Source organism: Lathyrus oleraceus, chromosome 2 (assembly GCF_024323335.1).
Source record: "Lathyrus oleraceus cultivar Zhongwan6 chromosome 2, CAAS_Psat_ZW6_1.0, whole genome shotgun sequence".
Taxonomy (NCBI): domain Eukaryota; kingdom Viridiplantae; phylum Streptophyta; class Magnoliopsida; order Fabales; family Fabaceae; genus Lathyrus; species Lathyrus oleraceus.
In genome coordinates, this window is record NC_066580.1 from 10,855,200 (window position 1) to 10,878,880 (window position 23,681).

At 35.6% G+C, this 23,681-nt stretch overlaps 1 pseudogene; it reads right to left on the reverse strand.

Annotated features, from left to right (window-relative positions):
* Positions 1 to 21,805: 21,805 nt before the first annotated feature.
* LOC127124282 (uncharacterized) lies at positions 21,806 to 21,905 on the reverse strand (annotated as a pseudogene).
* Between the last annotated feature and the right edge of the window lie 1,776 nt (positions 21,906 to 23,681).

Below are 23,681 nucleotides of genomic sequence, written 5' to 3' on the forward strand. Positions count from 1 at the left end.
ACAGCCACCAAACAGAAAAACTCCATTCTCTACTCTCTTGCAACTTTGCATTTTGGCTCGATTTGAAAGAAACCCTCAAAGACCACGAGTTCCCTTGCATCTTTCAACATCCTACCAACCTTTGGAAACCTTTTGGGTCTTTAATCACCAGCTGGAGCTTCATTTTCCCACTCTGTTTTTTACCAAGCATCTCCAATGGCAGTTTGAGTTGTGGAAGCTTCAAAGCCTGGCTGAGCTCGTTTCCCTTAAAATTTCATCATCTCCAAGCATTTGAAGCACCTGTCTGCACTCGAATCAACCAAAACAACACTGCATCATCGAGTTCTTCGAATCAAGTAAGATTTTCGACTTTTTTATTTGCCTAAACCATGTTATGTATCATGTGGATCTTCGTGTGCTGATCATTTTGAACCATAGTTTGCTTAAATTGGTTGTGTATTTCTGGAAATATGCTGATTTGAAGTTTAGGGTTCATATGTGTTTTTGTTCGAATCTAGCTGGTTTATATGCTTTGATGAAAATGAACAGTGGATTATGTGTGCATAATGCCTGAGGATCACAATGCCATGCTTACTTCTTATTTCTGGACATTTCGTTTTTTGAGTTCTTGATGATAATGATGACTTTATGCTGCTGCTGGACAAACATAACCATGCCCATAATTCTCCCATGATTATGCTTATGTTTGTTGTTGGCTAATGATGTTTTGATGTTGGTGTTTTTGAGTTAGTGCTCATTTTGATTGATAATGCTATGCTGATGTTTGAATCGTGAGGATTTTCTTCCATGCTGTTGTTGCTGTTGTTCTGTTTTGAAAAACTCTAAGACTCTTTTTCCAGAAATCCACCTGAATGTGCTGGTTTATTATTTGTTTGTGTGTTACGTGAACCTACTGCACTAATGCTATGACTGTTTGGGTGCATTTGTTGGATTTCAATTGATTGCTTGATGGTGATGAACACAGGCTGTTCATGTTAAACCTTGCCCTGCCCAGCATTTGCTCGATTGGTTGTTTGTTTGGTTGTTGCTAGGATGCAGTATGAACATCTTTGTTTAGTTGCCATGCTGTGTGAATAGGTCTACTGGAATTTTGTTTATGATTGATGATTTAAATGATGAAGGATGATGAATGCTGCTGTTATCTGAACCAAACATCATGTCCAGAAAATCCATGTGAAATATATTGTATGCTGTTGTTTGGTTGCTGTTTGAATGATGATGATGGTTGTATGCTGTTGTTTCTAAAACCATAGAACCCTGCTGTTCATGAGCTTTACATGTTTTAATTTCCAGAAATTTGAATTTCGTGTTTTGGTTGGTATTGATTGATGCTCCTGTACCAATGTCCTGCTGTTTGAGTGCTTTTGTTGGATTCTATTTTTAGTCGATTGCATGATGAACACAATGCCATGTGGTTGCTAAAACCCTAGGGTTTTTTGAAAACCCAGAAACTTTGAGTCCATTGGTCGTGTACTGTTCCATTGGCTGAGAGCCAATGAGAACATTTCGTTCTCGCCCCCAATGCACGGTCGTTTTACTTAGTGACCGCGGGAATTACGCTTATGCCATCGGTTGACCACATGTTGACCACTTTGCTATGCTTATTTGCTCATATTCCATCCAAATGTTCATCAACTTCAACAATTCTTTTTTAATTCATTTCAACTCCAAAAATTATGAAATTTTTTCCTCATGTTCATGAATGTGTCCTCTATTTTATGGTGAATTTTAATTAATTTTCCATTGTCTGGATTTTAATTGATAATTATTTTCTTGACATGTATGCATAAATGATACACATTGCCATTCCTTTTGTGAAATACTCATATTGTATCCAATGAGCCTGAAATTTTTTGTGGTGAAACTAGACACATTGACCTTCATTTCCATATAAAGTTTGTGCATTTCTCATTTGTGGATTGAGAGTTATGATTTTTTGAAGTTATGTGTTACATTTGGTGCTATATGAATGATATGCATTTTCCCAATTTTTGTTCACATGCTTCCTCTTATCCAATTGACCCCAAATTTTGCATGAACCATCTATCACATGTCTAGTTGGTGTATGAATTTTCTTGGAATTAATATTGCTGTTTTCCATTTGATTGAGAATTTTCTTCCATACTTGGTCATTTGTTGACTTTTTGTGCTATGCCTTGCCAAATCTTTTGTGAAATTCTCAAATCTTATTGTATGATCATGAAATTTCATATGTGATAACTAGACACTTCAAGCTTTGCATTGGTGCTAATCTCATTCATTTCTCTTCTGTTTTCAAATTGATATGATTTTTTGAAGTTGACCCATGCTTGTTGACTTTCACTATGCTTACTTGAATTTGGTTTGACTTCATGATTTTACTTGACTGCCTTCCTCTCATCCAAATGCCATGAAATTTGACATGCTTGCCATGATAGATGTTAGGATTGAATGTGATTTATTTGATAATTTTTGAGATTGTTTGGGTTGACTTTTGAATGAGGTCTTGCTGTTGACCTATTTGTGCTCCCTCTTGCCATGTTTTGACTTCTTTGGTTTACAAAATGACAATGATGCATGATATAACTATGAATCCAATTGAGAATGCTTCTTGAATGTTTAGACTTGGTTTGGGTTGACTTTTCCTTGCTGCCTTGACTTTTTCTTTCATCTTTGACCCTAGGCTAGTCCTAGTGGTCTTCTAAGCTTATGTTGAGTTCATCTGTTTCAGGTTAAGCACCAATGCCTCAAAGACCATTCAAATTTGTTTGAGTTGAATTGTTTATCATGTGCTAACCTTTGTTTTGTAGGTGACTCATGTAACTTGAGTCTTTGTGCCTTGCACAATAGATCCCTCTGTGGTTGACTTTTGTTTATCCATTTGCCTTTGATTTTGAATGTTGAACTGTTTGCTAATAAGTTTGACTTTTTCAGGTACTTTAGTTGCCTAAGTTCTTTGAACTTGCTTGCTTTGCTATTTAGCATTTGCTTTGAGGTATAATTACTTCTTCTTCATGTAGTCTGGAGGCCCGGTCTGTTACTTGACCGGGCGAACTGTCTGAAGTCCTCCTTAAGAGGCAATGCCTGTGTGTGTTTAAATTTGTCCCAAGCAGGAAAAGTCCTTCAAGTAAGGCAATTGGTGGAAGGTAGGGATAAGCAATCTATCCCCCACTATTCAGTGTGTCCTCTCTTTGCTCCCAGTACCTGGTTGAAGCATTGAGATAAATACCCAAGATCTAATCGAGTCAATAATGTGGAGAGAGTTCCTACTTTCTGAACTCCCACACTTTCTTTGATGCTCTCTCTGATCTGAGATAGAAGCAATGAGGCACACCCCTCATCTCCTTTTCATCTGCTTCACCTTAGCCTCTCAATGGCAAGGTTAAGAGCGACCTTCACCTATTACAGTGGACTTTTAAAGTCAAACCCTCTTGTGTGAGCCCCCATTGTTTGGCTATAGAGTGTGTTGTTTGCTATTCATTGATTGATTGATTGCTTCATGTGCACTTGTTTGCCTGTATGTTATGCATTTATCATCATCATCAATTGCCATTAGTGCATGATCATCTCATCTGTTTTGTGATGTTATCATTGTTGCTTGCCCATTGAGGACAATTGTAAGTCCATCTCTTTTGGCCTTTGCTCCTGTGATATGGAAGGATAGAGTGTAAGACCTCATTGGTCACTCATATCTTCTGTTTTATCTGTTGTATGTGAGGATACAGTTATAAGTCCCTGTAAGTTGGCATCTGTTGTCCTATGATCATAATTTGATCTGTTTGATTTGTATGTGAGGTTGCAGTTATAAGTCCCTGTAAGTTGGCATCTGCTTTCCTGTGATCATAGTTTGTTCATCTGTTTGTATGTGAGGTTGCAGTTATAAGTCCCTGTAAGTTGGCATCTGCTTTCCTGTGATCATAGTTTGTTTTATCTGTTTGTATGAGAGGTTGCAATTATAAGTCCCTGTAAGTTGGCATTTGCATTCCTGTGATCATATTGTTGCTTTTGTTCTTGTATGTGAGGATCCATTGTAAGTCCCTGTAATGTGGCATTGGATTTCCTAGGACCATACTGTGGAGTTAACCTAAGTCCAGATAGATTGGCAGTTGACTTCCATTTCTCATCTTCGTTTCTTGTTTTCTTCTGTGGAGATTAGTGTAAGACCATTGAGTGGCCTCTGATATCCCATTTTGTTTTAGGAGATTGGTATAAGCCCAGTGATTGGCATCCGATATCCGCCTTTGTTGACTTGCTTGTTTATTTGTTATTATCCATTGCTATTCCAAAGGACACACTTGAATCATCTGCTATATGATTTCAAGAAGTGAACCTTCTAAGAAGTTTTACTATCCACCTTCATCCATTCATCATTCATTATGTCCTAAACCTTTTCACACAATATCTTTCAAATTTGACATAAGTATTGTGCAAACATCTTCATGTTTTCTAACTAAAAACCTGGACCCCGAGTCCTTGACTTTTTTCAAATTCATTTTCATAATACTTCTTTGAATCAATCCTAATCATACTTTGACTTCATTTTCATAATCACAATCAATTAATTTCACTCATTCACTTGTTTTGGCTTTGTCCATTAATCTTTTCATGCATTAGCCATAGGTTTCAATTATCTTTGTGGTTGATGTAAATCTTGCCTATCCTTAGTGAGTCGACAGTAAGACTTCCGTACTTAAAACAGGGCTAACCCCTCTAGTACGTCGAAGCTATCCTCACATGGTGGATGTTGTTCTTGGTCGAGTGTTCTCCCATTGATAATGAAAAGCCTCAGTGCTTGTGTTTAAAACTGAATCCACCAACTTTTGGAAATCTTTTAGCCGAACTACGGCGTTTTGATCCTTACCTTTGATGGAAGGTACGTAGGCAGCGGGTTCATCCGTTCAAACCCAATAACACAAAAATAAATAAAACCCAATACCCAATAAAAAATGTATATTCTTTTCTCATCATCCCAATCATGTTTGCACAATCTTTATGTCATAACAAATAACAATTTGGTACAACAAGTGTGAAAAGGGCTCCCTAGGAGTACCTAGGACGTGATGGGTGCCTAACACCTTCCCATTGCGTAATTTACCCCTTACCCAGAATCTCTGATCTTTTTATTAGTTTTCTACGTGTAAAACTTCTTAGGCTTTTGTTCGCTTTTTAGCCAGTCCTTTGGATAAATAAAAGTGCGGTGGCGACTCGAAATTTCAATGTATCTCTTAGCTTATGATCTAATCGATAGATCATATAGCGACGAATACACCGCTACAACGGGTACGTAGGCATAAGACTAAATATCTTTCCAAATCATCAAACAATAAAAAGATGTTCTTTTTCTCATCTCCCTAATCAAATAGAAAACAATTTTAAACCAAACACATATACTTAGAAGGTTCCTGTAGAGTACTACAGATGATTAGGGTGCTAATACCTTCCATTTTCATAACACACCCCCGTACCTTAGAATACTCCCCTTTTTCTTAGCTTAAGTTTAATCTTCTAGATTTGCATATACATATTGGGTTATTTTTGAATCTTTTCCCCTTAACTTGGATAAATTAAATTTCGGTGGTGATACTTTGATTCATGAGTCAAATCTAATCAATAGCTTGGTCTCTGATTCTTCACCGCAACAGACTGAAAAAGAAATTAAAAGACGAATAGCCTCTAACCTGGAAACTGGAGCAAAGTTTTCTATAAAGTCTATACCTTCTTGCTGCCTACAACCTTGTGCTATCAGTCGAGCTTTGTTTCTAACGACTTCGTCTTTCTCATTCAACTTGTTTTTGAAAACCCATATGGTTCCAATGACATGGAAGCTTTTTGGTTTCTGAACAAGATACCAAACATCATTTCTGGTGAATTGATTCAGTTCATCTTGCATGGCCAGAATCCATTCATTATCTAGAAGAGCTTCATCAATGAAGGTGAGTTATATCAGAGACACCAAACCTAGAAGAGTCTCTTCAGAGGGTCTGAATGAAGATCTAGTTCTGACTAGAGCATTCTTATCTCCCAGAACCAGTTCTTCGGAATGAGAAGTTCTTGATCTACTCTTCTTCTGATGAGTTGGATCAACGATTGCTTTTGGTTGAGTCGTTTCTTCATATTCTTTGGCTTTTCCTTCTGAGTCTTTTTCTCCAGATACAATATCTTTGGATTATGAAAGATTGATCTTCAGATCTGTAAATTTCTCAACTAGCTTTGACTTTTCAGTGTCAAGCTTATCATTGAATCTAACATGAATTTATTCCTCAACAATTAGTGTTTATGTATTAAATATTTTGTAGCCTTTAGAGCATTTAGAATATCCTAACAGTAAACACTTATGTGCCTTAGAGTTAAACTTGACAAGGTTATCTTTAGTGTTTAACATAAAGCATTCACATCCAAAAGGATGAAAGTAAGAAATGTTGGGATTTCTATTCTTCCATAATTCATAAGGATTTTTACCCATAATAGGTCGGATAGAAATCTTGTTCTGAATATAACATATTGTGTTAACTGCTTCTTCCCATAAATGCTTAGCCATATTAGTTTCTTGGATCATGGTGCAGGCCATTTCTTGTAAAGTCTTATTCTTCCTTTCTACAACTCCATTTTGCTGTGGAGTTCTAAGACATGAGAAATCATGGGAAATACCATTTGAATAAAAAAGATTTTCAAAATGTTCAATTTCAAATTTGCCACCATGATCACTTCTGACTTTGACTGTTTTGAAATTCACTTCTGTTTGCACTAGTGAGAAGAAGGTAGAGAGCACAAAGTGAGACTTATCCTTGTGTTTCAAGAACTTTACCCATGCCCAACGACTGTAGTCATCAATAATGACTAACCCATACTTCTTTCCATTGATAGAATCGGTTTTCACTAGTCCAAACAAATCAATGTGCAGAAGTTCTAATGATCTAGAGGTAGAAACAACAATTTTAGCTTTGAAAGATGTTTTAGAAAACTTGCCTTTCTGACATGCTTCACAAAGAGCATCTGAAGCGAACTTCAGTTTGTGTAGACCTTTGAGTAATTCAAGCTTATTTAGCTGAGAAAATCTTCTCATGCTAACATGATCCAAACGTCCATGCTAGACCTATTGCTCTTCATTAACAAACATTAGACATTTTACATTTTGATCTTCAAGATCAGAAAGTATAATTTTATAAATGTTGTTTTTCCTCTATTCAATAAAAAGATTATTCCATCTTTCTGACTAAAAGACTTACAAAACTTTGATTAAAGATGATATCATAACCATTGTCACTAAGTTGGCTAATGGACAGTAGATTATACATTAGACCATAAACTAAAAGAACATTAATAATAGAAGGAAGTTTACTGTTACCAGTGGTTCTAGAGCCAATGATCTTTCCTTTCAGGCTTCCTCCGAAACCAACAAAGCCTCCAGGCTTAAGTTCTAAATCTTAGAACATAAACCTTTTTCCCATCATGTGTCGCAAGCATCCATTTTCCAGGTACCATGATTGATGTCTCAGCTGAGTTGTTAAGAATGTCTGTAACATAAATGATTTTATCCTTAGGTACCCACTCTCTGGATCCTCTTTTGTTAGTTTTCCCAGAGTTTCTCACAACTTTGGGTCTTTTAGCAGAAGGATAATCATGAGATATTTATGCACGATACTTAGGTTTCATAACAAAGTTCCTATCCTTAGTATGGTTTGTGTCTATGCAGCAATATCAGACTCAGTTCCAGTAGGCACGAAATGCACATAGAATGATTTTGGTTTGACCTTCTGACATTTGTCAGGTTTTGTAGTTTTTGTACAACCCAAACCTTGCCTGCCATTTTTGCTAACTCTATAGATAAAGGAAGCCATTTTGCTTCTATCTATGCTTTTATCCATAAAGTACTGGAATGCTCTATTATATCTGATGATGCAATCAGTATTAGAAGCTTCTGAAGTTATTTCCTCCTCTAGTTTTGAAATTTTGCTTTTCAAAGCAGAGTTATTACTTTCTAAAGAAAATACTTTTTTGTTTAGAGAGGAAATATCATTCTCAAGCTCTTTTTGAGGTTTAAGAGCAATTACTTGAACTTATTTAAGGTCCTTGTATTTGCTTTGAAGAATCTGGTACTTTTCTAGCATTCCAAAAAGACAAATTTCAATATCAGAATGAGATAGATTAAAGAATACCTCTTCAGAATCGGAGTCGAATTCTGATTATGATAAAACCTTGTCTTCTGGTTCCCCAGAGCTTGTGGAATCCTCAGTAGTTTCCGTCAGTGCAACATTATCTTTTTCTTCGTCAAAATCTTCTTCTTCATATTCTAAGTCATCCCAGGTAGCCATCAACCACTTCTTGACTTTGAAGAAGTTCTTTTTGGGCCTTTTGTCCTTCTTCAGCTTGGGATAATCATTCTTGTAATGGCCTAGATCCTTGTACTCGAAACATATAACTTCTTTTTCAGAAGTTTGCTTCTTTTGACCAGATGAGGATTTGAAGCGACCAACAGTCCTTCTGACTCCTTTGAATTTCTCTTGACCACTTTGCATGTGTTTCTAGAGTCTGTTGTCTCTCTTTGAGATTAGAGACAACTCATCATCATCTTCCGAGTCTTCATCAGATCCTTCTGATTCTTCCTTAGCTTGATATGCTCTAGTCTTCTCAGGCTTGGATTTTAGAGTTATAGATTTACCTCTCTTCTAGGGTTCATCTTCTTCTAGCTCAATCTCATGACTTCTTAAACAACGAACAAGTTCTTCAAGACTAATGCTGTTGAGATCCTTAGCCATCTTTAATGTAGTTACCATAGGTATCCATTTTTTGGGAAGACTTCAGATTATTTTCTTGACATGGTTTCAACATTTTCATCATCTTCCATTTTGAAAGCCTCATATTTCTGGATTAAGGCCGAAGCCTTTGTCTCCTTTACTTGAGCGTTTCCCTCACGAGTCATTCTCAGAGAGTCAAAAATGGATTTGGCAGAATCTTTGTTTGTTATCTTCTCATACTTCATATAAGAGATATCATTGAGCAATACGGTTCTAGCCTTATGCTAATTTTTGAAGTCTTTCTTTTATTAATCAGACATAACACTTCTTGCTAAAATATTTACTTCAGCATTTACTAATTGAACATAGCCATCAACTATGAGATCCCAGAGATCAACATCGTAACCAAGAAAGAAACTTACTATGTACTATTTGATCATGTTCCCATTTGATCTTATCTTTAAATTCATTGGATTCTAATAAAAGATGATTGAAGCATGAAGTGAAGAGGTAGAAAGATGGATTCAGAAACTTCAGAACCTTAGATCAAAACCTTGACGACATCAGTAGTCTGCCTTAAGTTCTTCAGTGTCTCCAAAATATTTAGAGTCTTTAGAATCCTTAGTCAGAACCTTGATAACTTCAATCGTCTATCTTGAGATCTTAAAAATCTTTAGCTACATAACACAACTTCAGAAGCTTACCATTCTTCAGAAGTTTGTTGATTAGAGTCACGTCCAGAAGAAAAAACTGAGAGAACATTGCAACAAAAATATAAAGTCTCCTCAGAAGCTTATGATATGTGAAATAACACATAAGCAAAAAGAACATTGCAACAGAAATATTGCCATATTTTAAAACTTCTAAATGCAGCGCACAAGCGGATTTGGAACGCAAAGTTCAAAAACTGATGATGTTGCACATCATATGATCAGAATTAGAACTGTTTGTTAAAGCTACACAATAACAAACCATTAGGATACCAAAATTGTTCTCACACAAATACAAAATTGTTATCATGAAAACTCAAGGTATAGATGTAGAACCAAATCTTGTTCTAACATTTCCATCATAAAAAAGGGGGAGTATGTTTGTGAAACTCTCCATTAGATGTATTTTGTATGCTATCAAAACTAGGATACTTTAGCGTTTATGTACATTGGATGGTATCCTCTGATTCTAAATATGCATCTTAGCATTAGGAAGCATAAAATCATTTGGAAAAGGGTTGAAAAATATTCCATGCATCAAAAACAAGTTCTAATACAAAACTATCAATGTTTCGACACATACATATTGCAGGTCGACACATAGAAAGAAATCTTTTTATAAGTCGACATATTCGTATTATAGGTCGGTTCATGCGCTGCATTATTAGAGCGTGTAGCTTACGTTAGACGTGAAGCCTCTACAGGTCGGCACATGCATCCAATAGGTCGATGCATGGCCTATACAGGTCGACACATGCATCCTTTACAGGTCGTCGCATGACCTATACAGGTCGGCACATGCGTCAAATAGTCGACTCATGAATTTCACAGGCCGGCTCATGCAACGTAATTTTCCAAAAATTCACCAATTTTTCAAATGTTTTACATTTCTTTTGCCTCCAAACATGCATGCATATTAATCCTTCATACATGCATCTTTTTCAACAAAGATTCTAGAGTAATGTTCTAAAGAAAACCTTCATGAAACTAGGATTTTAAAGCATTCTCATCATCTTCAACCTCATTATATGCACACATACAATCAAACTACACATAATCATTTTTTGATTGGGTTCCATCTAGAATAAGGGTTGAGAAAGTCCAATTTAGGTTGTTGAATTATAAATTGGGTTAAGATCTTGGAGGGTTTCAAATCAGAAAATCAAGGTGGGGTTTTCCTTCAAGATCGTTTAAGGATTTGAAGATTTTGGATAAGATTACTCAATTCAGATCCGATCGGGTGAAGGCTTTGAAGAATGAGAGGTTCTTGTAAAGGAGTTGTGTGGTACGGTGGATCGTATTGGTAATCTTTGGTTACTACAATTGTGCGTTTTGGATTCGATAGAGTGAAATCTTTGAAAAAATGTGTTTTCTACAAAGAAGTAGCGTGAGAAGGTGAATTAAATCGACATTGTTGGGTTACTTGATCAAGCTTTGATCAAGGAAAGAGAAAATGTTAGAATCAACATCAAGCTTAGGGTTTGTGTGATTGGATTGCTACATTTATCTTGTATACATACTTTTGCAAAGTTAGGTTAATTTCATTATCTCAATTCGAGTTCAAATTGCAGGCAAATGTACCCATAGAGAGGTCGATTGAGGAACTGCCTAAACAAATCCTTATGTACTCTCTCTCCTCTCTATCTCTTTTATTTTCAGTTTATAAACTATTGAATTTGTCGATTGTGCAATCAATTTGTTTGGAAAATATTTTTTATTACATTTTGAAATAGGTGTTGTTGAGTTGATCACAATCCTTTAGATTGTGATTGGATTTTAATATCAACAAAACCACATAAATTTGCAAACAATATCGATTGCACACAAAGTGTTCGATAATTTGTCTAAACAGATTTTTTTTATCATTGAAAATAGTCTATCTTTGTTGCTTTGCATTCAATTGATAGTGATTAATTATGTTTGATCAATTTGTGAGTCATTATCATACCTTGATTATTATTATGCATATCCGTGCTTTTTGATAGCGGATTCAATTCGATCATTTGATCCGGGTTACAACTTCTGCTTGCCATAAACTTTTTCAAAACTATTTTTTGTTCTATTTTTTAACTAATGATCTATTTAACCCAAGCCTATTGTCTAACACAACATGGTTTATGCACATGACATTTAATGCAAAATAGGATCAAACACCTTGAAAATTTAACTCAAAATACTATTTCTAGACTTATTTTAAGAAGTATATGTATGATTATGACCAAGAAGAGATGTTTGAGAGAGTTTGGAGAAAATATATAGTAGAATTTAATGTTCATGAAAATAAGTGGGTGTAATCAATGTATGCTATCAAGGAAAAATGGGCATCATGTTACATGAAGAAAGCATTGACCCTTGGAATGAGAAGCACTCAATTCAGCGAGACTTTTAATTCTAATTTTAAATCTTGCATGAAACTGGGAATTAATATCATACAATTTTTTAAACACTTTGAGAGAGTTGTTGAGGAGAACAGTATAATGAGTCAAGATGTGAGTATGAGTCTAACATAAATAACCAAGGATAAGATATGAATATTCATCAATTCTAACGCAACTCGCAGAGGTATACACTCGTACAATTTTTGACATGTTTCATGATGAATTTGCATTATTTTTAGTTGTTTGCATACAAGAACGAAATTTATCCCAACATCCATTTGAATATGTTATTATCATGGTTGGAAAGGAAGGTGAACGGAAAGTACTATTTAATCCTGTACATTTTATCATATCATGTTACTGTTAAATTTTCTTGAGACTTTTGAAATACTCTATTGTCATGCTTTGAAGGTTTTCGAGACAAATTAGGTGAAGATTGTCCTTGATCGTATATTTTGAAGAGGTGGAATAAAAATGTTCCCAATGATAGTATATTTGATATTGGTAGAAATAAAGTTGTGGAAGATCTTAAGGCTTGTAGTATACAATGATACAAATTAGGTGAAGAGTCTTTTAATGTTGAATGAAAAACAAAGAAGATAGCATGAGTTGTTGTAACACTCTTTTATATAACATTGTAGAGAAATAATAATATCAATTTTATTTTGTGAAATTGACATAAATTAGTATTTATACTATAGATATTATAGAGTAGCTTTTTTTTACAAAACATTTGCAAATGCTATTCAAACAGCATTTATATTCAAACATTTAGATAACTGCATATGACAATGAATTTCTTTAAAACATGCATATGATAAGAAAATGTTACAAAGCCATGTTATAGCAGTCTGCTTACAAATTACTAAAATTAGTATAGTCAATTCTCACATCCAATAAATATTGCAGTATATTTTTTCCAAGTATAATCTAAAAGAATTTTACTTTGTGTTAAGTTCCTGACATATCCTATAAGCTATCACTTTTTCACATGCTTTACTGCTATGCATTTATATTAGCATTAATGCCCTGAATATTATTGTTGTATCAATACTATAGCACTTCCTCTGCTCTTTCTTTTTAATTTTATTTGTTTTTTTTCAAATTTAATAGGTTTGTTTTAACTTTAAAAAAATAATTTTTTTTATTTGTATTTTTGAAAATAGATTTTACAAAAACATTTTTTTAAAATATTAAAAAAAATTCTAAATTTATTTTTTATAATTTAAAAGATTAATTTTGACATTTTTATAACAGAAACATATATTATTTTGAAGATCAAAACATAGTCAAAATCATAATTTTTTCAAAAATGTATCTCAAAAATAATTTTTATGAAAAATTATTTGAAATAACTTCAAAATTAAGTGATTTTTTGAAATTTTGATATTCAAAAAAGTTTTGATAAAATGATGAAATATCTAAAATAATATTTTAAAAATAACTGAATCAAATTTTCATTTGAAATTTTTTTAAAAAGGTTTTTTGTAAATTTTCTTTACACCAAAATATATAATATTATAATTTTTTTTTAAAAGTCAAAACAAATGGGTCCAATATTGCACACAAACCAAAACATTACATATATTAATGAAAAATTAATAAATAAGTTTTTGTAATAGTTCATTAAAAAATATTAAAAAATAAGTAGTTGGGAAATTTTTTAAAGCAAAAGTTCAAAAGCAAAAATGTAATTGGATGCAAGGTTGTTAGAGCAAGTCTTCACAACAAATATCTTCATTGTAAATAGCATACTTCTTAAATGTCGTCTTACTTTTTCTCAGGCATTCGCTCCTTAAGGTGGTTGTTGAGCCAAAATCTGTAGGTGCTTGGGTTCGGTTGTTGCTTCTTCCTTGAGCCACTTTAGAGGTGACCAGGCATTAGAATAAGAGGGATCGCAGGTCTGGGAATCGGAAAGCCTTGCAACAACATCATATTTTGGAGTGTTTGTCTATTTGGAGGGATGCAGATGGTCTTGCCAAGTTAGTTGATAGCGTGTTGGTTAGCTCTGAGAAAGATAAGTTGGGCCATGAGGGAGTTCATATTGAGGAGAAAGATGCAAATATGAGCTCTAACGTCAAGCAATGCCTTCGTAAGGTTGCACATGGTCACTTCACACCGGCTGTGAAAGTTTGGGGTCATCAGGTGTAGCTCCTTATAGTGCACATACTATGAAGGCTTTGAAGCCTAAACACCAATACAAACCACATCTCTCCTTGCCAACCACTTTGTTCTCTGAAGCTCCTCTTGTGGTTAAAGTTGATACGGTCTTCAAGTGTATTTAAGTCATTCCCCTAAGAGACTTCATGCGGTAGAGATGACTTACGTACTCAATATTTATTGGATGCAATGTGTGGAGAAGGTTATGTTGTGTCTAGAAATCTCTTATTTGCAATCACTCTAGTTGTTAATTTATGGTTGGGTAGGAGATGCCTGATGAGTTTGACAAAGTTTGTTGCTTCAGCATCTGACGTTGTTATTGAAGCCTGATGGTGGGATATAACCAATTATCGTGGGTTCTATTTGGAGATGGCTGGTATCCAAGGTTGCAATGAAATGGGGTGTTAAGAAAATAACATGGAGATGGCTCTATGTCTATGCTCATGGTAGATTTCACAAATGCTTTTAACCTGGTATATTGATCAGCCATTCTACGAGAGGTGTGGGCGAGATGCCTATCTATTTGCTTGCGGGTTGAGTTTCTCTATGGTTAGGCAACAAGGTTATACCTTGGGGATGGGCATATTATGTCATCCACTAGAGTGCAACAAGGTGACCCATTAGGCCGCTCCTTTTTACCATTGTGCTACATCCACTTGTTCATCAAATCAATGACAATTGTAAGTCTCTTCTTGGTGCCTGGTACCTTGATGATGAGACCATCATAGGGGAATCAGAGGAGGTGGCTAAAGCCATTGACATCATTCGGGAGATCGGTCCAGGATTAAGTCTTGAATTGAATATTCATAAAACTGAGATCTTTTGGCTTTTATGTGATGATAGTAAACTGCATGAGGAGTTGTTTCCTTCACACATTAGGAGAGCGATATTGGTGATGAAGTTGCTTGGAGGGGCTGTTAGTCGAGATGAAGGCTTTATCGAGGGATTGTCCATGAAGAAAGCGGTCATGGCTGTTGCGCTCATGCATCTTTTACCACAACTAAGGGATCCTCAGAGTGAGCTTCCTCTACTTCATTCTTGCATGGGTATCTCCAAACTCTTTTTTGGCCTTAGAACATGTCAACCTAATCACATGGAGAAAGTGACTCTTTGATTTGATAAAGAGTTGTGAAGGGCGGTTGAAGATATTGTGGTTGGTGAAGGTCCTTTCTTTGGGGACCTTCAATGAAGGGTGGCTTCTTTTCCTATTATAGCTGGGGTTTGGTTTTGTACTCAACAATAAGGGATGCCTCATACACATTTGTGGATTCGACTGTCCAATATTAGGTGTTACTAGATCATGTATTGAGAGGCAGTGGGATATATGGTGTGGACCTTAATTTCGACAGAGCTTTGAATGGTCTTAGTGTTGTGATTCCATATTTTTACCTTAGTGGTTTTACTAGAAAGGACAATGTCCCTCCTAAAGCACAACATGTTTTGCGAGTTCCCTTTTTAGTAAAAGTGTTCTGGACATGGATGTAAAGTTTGACATGACTACAAGATAAAAAGCAGTCTCTGATTGTTTGCAAGCAACAATTGCTCAAGATTTCCTTCTTGCTATCTATTGACGGTCTAGGCTAACATATGTGTATGGTACAATACCATACCATTATTAAATATCAGTGTATGATTCCCTTTGATTAGGTTTTCCTTGTTTTCTGCAAGACTTTCTTAGATACATTTGGGAGCATGCTATTCATTGCAAGGAGCTTCCAGGATTCATACCGATATGAATTTGTTAGGGATGTCCTCTTTACTATATTTAAGCGTGCAAGGGTATCTGTGAAGAAAGAGGATCCTGTGAATTTCTTAACTGACCCACAAGAGGGGAGATCGACTCTTAGTTCAACCGATGTTCTGGTGTATGAGTGGGTATAAGGGAAATATGCATGTGTCGACTTGACCGGAGTTTCCCCGTTGGTGAGACTAAGGCCTACCGGTTTTACTATGGGACAAGCAGCTCTCAAAGCCTCTTCAAGTAAAGTGGTCAATCATGAGAAAATGTATTTCAACAATCAACATGCTTTCATACCATTTGCCTTTGACACCTTCGATTTTCTAGCACTTGAAGCAGTTGATCTTTTACAGAGAGTGCAAAGGCTCATGCATAACAAATTTGTTTCATCTAGGAAAATCAATGTAGTATTTAAGAGGTTTGGGTTTTCCACCAAAAAAGGAGTAGTAGCCTAATTTGTTTCCCGTTGTCTCGTTATTTTTGTATAATCTTAATTAAATATCAATAAAAAATCATAAATGAAGCTGACCCTACTGATATAGATGATGTTGGCATGGATATGGATATGAAAGGGGACATGCAATGCAAAGTGGTAGGACAAAAAAAGGAATTTATAGAAAGTTGGCGTATTAGTAGTCTCCCACATAGGATTGTATTAAAATAAAGAAAATATTTTTCTGTTTAAATTTCCTCTATTTTGAATCTGCACATAACACATGCATGAGAGAAAAGAGAATGGAAAAGAATATTGTATTGTACTCATGTCACCCTACCATTGTTTATAACTTTTTTTCCGATATTTTTTCCAAAGGAAAGGCTAAAAAGCGAACAAAAGCCAAGGTAAGAAGTTTTTCAAATCAAAAACTAATTAAAAAATGTCAGAGATCTAGGTAAGGGGGTTGATTATGAAATGGGAAGGTTTTACGCATCCAAAATATCCTTAGTACTCTAAGGGAATCCTTTTTGCAAATATGTGTTGTAGGTTGGTATTTGTGAAAAGATTTGTGCAAAAGATTGGAGGGATGAGAAGAGAATAGATTATATTTACAAATTTTGTTGTTTGAATGGATGAACCCATTGCCTACGTACCATCACAAAGTAGGATCAAAACCTCGTAGTTCAGGGTAAAAAAAATCTCAAATATTGGTGAATTGATTTGACCAAAATCCCTAAGGTCTTTTGTTATCAAAGGGAGAAAAATCAACCTAAACCGACAATCCACCATGTGAGGAAAGCTTCAACATACTAGTGAGGGGTTAACCCTATAATAAGTATGGAAGACTTATAATCCAATCACTAAGGATGAGGTGAGGTTTACATTAACCACTATGATAACTCAAACCTATGACTGATGTTTATGAAAAGGTTTTAATGAGGTGGCCATTGGAACAACAAAAACAACTTGAAGTGAGTTATATTTATAAGTTAGATTTATTTACAAAATGAAGTCAAAGTTGGATTAAGATTTATTCACAATGAGTATTGATGAAAAGATTTTGAAAAGTTAAAGGCATAAGGCATAGGTTTCTAATTTGAAACAAAGTCAAAGTTTAGAAGATAATTTTTGGCTTGGGTTAGAGTGGTGAGAAGAAGAGAAGGGCTATTCCTAAAGCAAACAAAGATAAGAGGGGAAAGATAAACCCTTGGAGTTCCTTTTATTGGAATCATAGAGATGATTCAAGATGCTCCTTTTCTTTGGACTTAGCACACAAACAAGTAATCACACAATGTGAATTCAAGCTCCTAGGATCTTCATTTGGCTTATCTCTTAACTTGGATTCTCATGACAATGGTCCTCTTTTCACAATCTCAAGGTGGAATCCCTATCACACAAGAGTAAACATCAAAAAGTTCAGAACACAATAAGGGGAATGGACAAAGAATAAGTTTGGGATGAGAAGTCATTTAAGATCAACTTGGGATTTTAGCATTCTAAAGGCATGAAGCCTAGTTGCTCTTCAACAAATTTAGCATTCTAAAGGCATGAGGCCTAGTTGCTCTTGAACTCCTTTAAGCATAGGTAGGTCCTAATTCTAAGTCCTTTCTCCTTTTGCATTTGGTTCACACAAAACAAACACAAAGCAAACACAAGATTAAAATATATTTATATATAATAATGAGCTCAAATGAGCAAAAGGAAAATGACATAAACATAAAATATGTGCTCAAGTGAGCAAAGTGAAAATCAATATGAATAATGAGCAAGGAATAAATGACATTAAAAGTAAATGACAAGAAATTAAATGCTCAAATTAAAGTTAGTAATTAGTGGAAGTTATGTTAGCTGGTCATAAGACAATGTAGCGCTATGTTAAGCAATCGTAAGTGGACTAATGTAGTAGTCACACCTATCTGAGGCCTGTCAATAAAAATATAGGCAAATAACACAAGTTAGAGATCACGACTAGTAAGCCAAGCTCCACAAACTTGCCATGCCAAAACAAAAGGGGAAGAACCTTGTATTGTCTTTAGGTTATTTTCTTGACCAAGAAGAAACCTATCTTGGACACAAAATAACTCACTTGGTCATGGATCAAGTTGAGTTTGGTTTGGATCAAAGAAGGTTAAGCCTCTCATTTGTCAAGACCAACCATAAGAACTTAACTCATTGGCCATTGATGGAAAGAATGGGATGAAGATGAAAGGGAATGGAAAAGAAGACAAGTATCAAGTCCAAATGATCAAATGTAAACCAAGTCATCATCAATCAATGCCAAACAGAAAAGAAATGAAGATTACAAGTCAACAAGTCAACAATAATTTTTTTGTATTTTTTGAATTAAAATAAAATGCAAATAAAAAAATAAACAAATAAGGTCAAACCTCAAATTCAATTCAAATCAACTTCAACAAGTCCAATTAAATTCTCATAGGTCTAACATAGTCAAACAAGCTTTGCCTAATTTTCTCAACCATTTTTGAAATCAGAAAGTAATTAAAAACAAATAAAAACAATCAAAAATAGCACAAAATGGATTAAAATCTCAAATAAATCTCAAATCAAATAAGAAATTGATGAGACAATTTTTCATTGATTTGTCATGATCCATAAATGCTAGGAATTTTTTTTTGGATTTTTCAAATATCAGAAAATATTTTAAAATGAATTAAAACTAATAAAAACCAAATAATTCACAAAAAATATTAAATGAAGCCACAAAAATAATTAAAAATCAAAATATGAAATTAGATTTTTCAAGAAATTTTTTGGCATTGGTCTCATATTTTTATGACTTCAAATAATTTTTTTTATGAATTTTTTAAAATAAAAGGAATTAACTGAAAATAAAATAAAAAATAGAAATAATGGAAAATCCAGCGCCACAGGATCAAATTCATTAATTGACGTGGCATTAATGAAGGATCCAGATGTGAGGGCGCATGGTGTGACCAAGTCAAACGCGCAAAATAAATCATTAAATGAAGTAAACACAATGAGCCTATGAGATTATAACGTGGCATCCAGATCCAAGGGCCAGGAAGCAAGACATGTTGTGGTGGTGGTGGAAACCACGGTCTTCTACGGCAAGTTACCAGAATTCGGCCACCAGTTGCAGGAAGTAAAAACTTCATGAAAATTAAAAACAAGGCCATGGAAATGAAGCTCTTGTGATGGAGATCAACACTATATCCATGGATCTTCCTCACTCTTCCTATATTGAGAGGAATGTGAAGTGGAAGATCATGGTGTTTGATAACACGAAATTATATCATATTTTAGGACTTAATTCCATTAAATTCTATGACTATTTATTTCGGTTTACTGCATTTTATGAGATATTACGTGGTATTTTCTTCCTATTTGTCTCAGGTAGTCTATTTTGAAGAACAAGTGAAAATGGAAGAAAAGGAGGTGCAAAAAGGAGAGAAAAAGAACCAAATGCCAAAGCCCAGCCCAAAGCGCAAAACATAAAGGCACTACCTGTGACGGACGTCACAAGGTGCGTGACGAGCGTCACGCAAAGCAGCCTTGTGACGGGCGTCACACATGGTGTGACGAGCGTCACACCATTCCACTATCTTTTTGGCGCAAGTAACGCCCTCAGAAGACTTGAAGAGACGTTGAGGAGTTTGTGTCCTATATCCACGCCATGCATTTAGCCACGTTGAAGACCCTTGGGAAACGAAAAGCAGTTACCAACACCAATATAAATAGCTACTTCAAAAACCTAAAAGGGGTTCCTCGGTTTTTCCACGCTCACACTGCCGAAGCTTTTCCAATTTTCTTTCTTTTTACGCTTCTGCAATTTTCTTTTCCAGCAACTTAACATTGTTTATTTATTTATTTCTTTTGCAAGTTCTACGTTTTTTCCCTTGCAATTTACCTTTCCCTTTTTAGCATTTAGATATTTTTCGCATAATAGTTTCTACACCGGAAACTATTGTGTAACTTTTTATCGGATCTAACCTTACGTTAGATTCTAGTTTTATTTCCTTGGTTTAATTTATTGTTTAATTGAAGAATCCAAGAACAAATCCTACCGGCTTGTGGTGGAGTGTTCAAGACTATTGTATTACGCATTCAGGTTCTTTAATCATTATTTAATGTTTTGTTTTATTATTTATTTATATTATCTGCCTGGGATGAGTCTGTTTATGCATGATATGTATTCTGGTTCGTTTAGCATGTCTAGCTAATTCGCCTAGATATCGGTATGTAAAGTAAGCAGAATAAGGGATCAAGACTGAGTCGGTCTATTTAAACTTAAAATTAAAATCAATCTTTTTACGGTCTCAACTTACAGGTTTAATAACAAGATTTTTTACAAAAGTAAAGGACATAAAGAAGTTAAAATCAATAGAGCGAGAGTTTGAGGTTTTAACTGGACAGTGTAAGTTAGGCATTAATTCTAGATCAGGGCGAGAGCAAGTTTTAGAGTTAATTAAATTCTGACCTTTTCCAAAAAGTATTTTTAAAGATTGAATGTGAGGACGAGAGTTAAGCATTTGGATTTAATCATATAACCTAAGTCAACAGAGCGAGAGTTTGAGATAAGGGTGTTTAAAACGGTCAGTGTTTTCTTAAGAAGAGTTTCTGCAACTTTATTGCTTTCAAAAAGTGGTTTTTGACTTAATTATAAGTGACAGCTACATTAATATAAAATCATGGTTTATTCAACAGAGCGAGAGTTTGAGATAAAACCTTTAACCAATAAAGTTAACCGAAACGATTTATTTTAAAACCAAGAAACCGACAAAGACTTGATTCCCTAGTTTTGACGAACTACATACCGATATCCGTTTTATTAATATTTAAGCTAGATCTTAGTTTAGCCTTTAGTTTTTCCCCAAACAATCAAACATTTTTCACCTTAGCTTTACGTAGTAACCTTAGATAACGGTATATCGATTCATAAGTCCCTGTGGGATCGATATCTTTTAAAACTACGCGATAGAACTGTGCACTTGCAGTTTGTATCCCATTCTCGACTCACACAGTCGAGCGATCAAGTTTTTGGCGCCGTTGCCGGGGACTTTTATTTAATCGATATCGTAACTCTTCCGTTACGCTGTAGAGACTAAGGTTTCTTTTTCTTCTATTCTTTCTTTCGTTGATTTGTATGCCACGCACTCGCTCACAAGGCGAACCGCTCTATTTACGAATCAACGATATCGAACTGTATCTCCGAGTCTTACGACGAATTCGGGAATACCGTGCTGAAAACAATCTCCCTCCTATCGAATTTCCTGATCTCAAAGATCTTCTTCTTTCACCCGAGATGGCAGAACCAGCTCGTGCTCTTAGAGATTACGCCGCTCCATCGCAAGATGAGCCGCATTCAAGTATTGCTCCGCCCGCAATCGAAGCAAACAACTTCGAACTCAAACCTTCGCTGTTGCAGGCTGTGCAACAGAACCAATTCTCTGGAAATCTTACCGAGGATCCAAACCTACATTTATCCGTATTTGTCCAATACGCCGATACTGTTAAAGCTAATGGTGTCACTTCAGAGGCAATTCGACTTCGTCTTTTTCCTTTCTCATTAAGAGATAGCGCTAGAAGATGGCTTCAATCTCTCCCTTCCAACTCAGTCACCACCTGGAACGAGTTGAAGAAAGTTTTTCTTGCCCGATATTTTCCGCCAAGCAAAACAGCTATGTTAAGAGCCCAGATAAACGGATTTAAACAGAAAGACAACGAGTCTCTTTTCGAAGCATGGGAAAGATACAAAGACATGATGAGACTTTGCCCACACCATGGTTTGGAAGACTGGTTAGTAATTCATACATTTTATAATGGTCTCTTATACAACACAAGGTTAACAATAGACGCCGCTGCAGGTGGTGCATTAATGAACAAACCTTATGCTGATGCCTACCAGCTTATCGAGAGCATGGCCCAAAACCACTATCAGTGGGGAACCGAACGAACAACGGTGGAAAAACCTCAAACGAAAACTGGCATGTACGAGATAAGTAACCTTGATCACGTTAATGCAAAAGTGGATGCTTTGGTCCAGAAAATTGAAAGTTTAAACGTATCACCCCCAGCCGCCGTGGTTGCTATAACTCAGAATTGCGAGGTCTGTGGAATCCAAGGTCACACTCCTGCGGAATGTCAACTCTTGACTGGAATCCAAGCAGAGCAAGTGAACTATGCTCAAGGAAGCCCCTATTCGAACACCTATAACTCAAATTGGAAGAACCATCCAAACTTTTCATATAAGAGCAATAATGCTTTGTACGCACCTGGACAGTCTCCAAATCAAGCCCCAGCTATACCTCCGGGATATCAGAAATCGAATCCATCCATGCCTAACAATAACGCCCCTAGGAAATCCAACTTGGAAATCATGATGGAAAACTTTATAGCTTCCCAACAACAAACCAATAAAGATTTCTTAAACCAGAACATACACACTGGCGAACAACTTAAACAACTAGCAAGCAAAGTAGATGCCTTGGCTACCCATAACAAAATGCTGGAAACACAAATATCACAAGTAGCCCAACAACAAGCACCTACTGCTGCCCCAACTGGTACATTCCCTGGACAGCCCCAACCTAATCCGAGAAGCCAAGCTCATGCAATTATATTAAGAAGTGGAACGGAAGTGGAAGGACCGTCTGATCCAAGGATAGAAAACCAAAACCCTAAGAAATCAACTGAGGAAAGTGAACCTAAGGAAAAGGAAGAGAGTAATAAGGAAACCCTAGAAAAGAAGGAACCTTATGTACCTCCACCACCTTACAAACCACCTATACCTTACCCTCAAAGGCTTGTTAAAACCAAAGATGCGAGCCAATTTAGAAAATTTGTTGATCTCCTTAAACAATTAAACGTTACAATTCCGTTCACTGAAGCTATTACGCAGATGCCCTCATATGCTAAATTCTTAAAAGAAATTCTTTCTAATAAGAGGAAACTTGAGGATAGCGAAACCGTTACACTCCCTGCCGAATGTAGCGCTATAATCTAAAACATGCCTCCTAAACTCAAGGATCCGGGTAGTTTCTCTATACCCTGTCACATAGGAAAATTTGTCATCGACAAAGCTTTATGCGATTTAGGAGCCGGAATTAGCGTTATGCCTTTATCCATATGTAAGAAACTGGAAATGGGAGAATTAAGACCAACCAAAATGTCTGTGCAACTAGCAGATCGTTCCATCAAATATCCTGTAGGAATCCTTGAAAACGTTCCCGTACGCATAGGTCAGTTTTACATTCCCACTGACTTTACAATTATGGACATTAGAGAAGATGATATTACACCTATTATACTAGGAAGACCATTCTTAGCAACTGCCGGTGCAATCATAGACGTAAAACGAGGACGACTCACCTTCGAAGTAGGTGAAGAGAAAATTGAGTTCATTCTTTCCAAATTCTTGAAAGCACCTGCAATAGAAGATACATGTTACTTCATGGATATCATCGATGAATGCATAAAAGAAGCAGAGTTAGAAGAAGACAAATCATCAGACTATCTTTTAGAAGACAAATCTAACCAATGTTTAGCAATAACACCGGACCCTAC